Source organism: Acanthaster planci, linkage group LG18 (genome assembly GCF_054643075.1).
Source record: "Acanthaster planci isolate LZ-2023a linkage group LG18, COTS_SCS, whole genome shotgun sequence".
Lineage (NCBI taxonomy): Eukaryota > Metazoa > Echinodermata > Asteroidea > Valvatida > Acanthasteridae > Acanthaster > Acanthaster planci.
Genome location: NC_141794.1, coordinates 2844762 through 2847323, shown reverse-complemented (window position 1 = coordinate 2847323; position 2562 = coordinate 2844762).

Here is a 2562-nt window from a genome sequence, read left to right as displayed (position 1 = left end):
TTATGTGCGAAATAAGTGTGTATGTGTGATAGATTCGTTTAACGCCCATCGTAAGCGTCTTTTCTTGGGTGGTTTGCAGAATATCTCTTAAATTAAAAAAATCATTAGCAGAACCGCTATCCAAATCAATCGTTTACATAATACACGTACGGTGGAAAAATTAAGGCGAACAGCGACCTCACGCGGGCAACATCAGCTGAATCCAGACGGAGGCTTTGGCTCAACCGTGACCGAAAGCGTATGTTTTTCTTTATTTTGCACAAGATTTCTAACGCCAGGCTCGTATGTGAATACTAAATAAGTGTGGGCGGGCGTATGTGGGGATCGTCCAATCACACATGCAGTGTCATCATAATATGCAACTACCTCAGCAAAACATGATGCTGGCCAAGCTTGGCTAAGGTTGGACCGCGTCGATCATCCTACCATAATCCATTTTTATTTGAATTCCAACAGTTAAAATATTAGTTTCTTAAAGATTTCTGTCCAGTCCAGAACAGCCAGCAGCAATGTAGTGTACGTGTCAGGTTAGTGACGTCTTTCGTGAGAGTTGGATGTCAATTTATAGTTTGTACTCCACGCTGTTTAAAGCCACGGGTAAACTCAAAACCAAGTCGAGTATAGGTTTAAGCCCTGTTCTTGACCACATATTTTGCCGAAACTACGAAATTAAGACAGTTCCAGACGTCAATACCTGGCAAAACTTTAAAAAGTAATGCATGAACAGTCCAAAACTACCATTATATCTACACCGCACGCGGGGTAGGAAATGCGTTGGGTCTATGCCTACACACACGTGGCCACGTAATGGGCATGTGGTTGCACGCAGAATCCACGTAGAGGTTAACCGTCGACCAATAAAATAAAGTTTTTTGAATGTAAGCTGGGGTATTGTCATAATGAGCACCGTCCCAAACCTTTTTTTTTTCTTTTTGGAAACAGTTGAATAAAGACGTGCTTCCAGCTCAGCTAATTTGCATATCAAGCTGGCTGTGTGACGTGAGGTCGCTGTTCGGCCTGATTTTCCACTGCAGATGTGATGTACATGTATTATGTACACAGCATGGAGTACATGAGCTAGGCAACGCGGCCCGGCTAATGACGAATGCTTTGACCAGGGCTACCGGGAATGCGACATTTGCACGTACCACACTGTTCTTTTTGCGAGTTTCTTAAAGCTACATTTTTACTTGTTTAACACGATACAAACTCACCCCAAAAGGGATAGTTTCCAAGCCTGCTCGCAGCCACATTTTTTTTCTTTCTCGGGTACTGGCCACTGGGAAAAGTTTTTCATCCGTACTGTTATCGACTCGGCCCTTGGATCGAAGCCCCGAAACCTAGAGAGTTGATCCTAGTCTGTATTTCCAATTCCTGGATTTTTTTCTGGCTAAACAATCTCCTTTTTCAAATTGGATATCTTGAGTAAGTGCACTGCACCCAAAACTTGGAGAGCAGCCTGGTTACCCTAAGGAGTAGCGTGATCTTACGTGTTTCACTGGAATTTCAAGATTATGACAGCTAGGACGATTTTCTTCTCATTTTCACACTTGGTAGCCACCTCAACTTTTTGTTCTCCACACCCCACAAAATACCCTAAAATCATCTTCAAGCAATCAAGTTCGTTGCAAAGGTTAACTTGGTCAAACATTACGTTGCATAAGGGACGCATTATAAGCAAGGATGTCTCAAGAATGGAAGAAAAATAAGCGCGTAATTTTGGTAGCACGTGATGCGCAAAAGACATTCACAGTCTAGTCGTTGGCAGGGTAATGTTCTCCAGACAAAAATTTACTTGTGGGTTAGTTGGCTTCACATTTTTTACCGTGTACTGTTCAACCGTAAAAGTTGAAGAAGTGTGAGGCGAAAACGTACTCAGCGATGACAAACAACTGTCAAAGCTGCCTCTTCCCTCGTTTCGCATCTTACAAACTAAGACCAACCCACTGGCCACAGATCCTGGCCCTGCCTTACCCAGAGTTATTTGGATGTCACGGTAATAGGCCAGGCCTCAGGCCAGAGCAGCAGTTTTCCGATGTAGTCCCGGTAATGCCGTAACAATGTGCGCTCCTTTGCCTCTTGTGTGTGTTCATTGAAGAAGTTGAGGTTTCGAAAATTCCTCTCATTCAAGGAAAGAAAACTATTTTTGAGAGGTTGCACAAGCGAGGGATGAGGGACGGTTGGAGAACCAATTATATGGGGGGTATAGTACTGGGGTGTGTAACCTTTTATGGCCTTCCAGGGAGCTGGGGATAAATTTGGAAACATTTTACACGCATTCAGAAGGAAAGAAAATGAAATGGTCATTAACACATTTCAAGAATTTTTTTTTTTTGGTTCTTTTTATGACAGGTATGGCCCCGCTGCTCTTCAACCGATCAGCTCTCACGTACGGGATGCGTTGGGTTTGATGATGGAAAATGTCAGCAGGAAGGTTCTAAGGCGCCATGTTCCAGTCAAAAAAATGGTCACATTTTACGCTCTTGTCCACCGACCCCGCTTTTCCCCTCAGCTGATGTTGAACATATTTCGCTGACGTTTACCTTGATAGAAACCACAGAG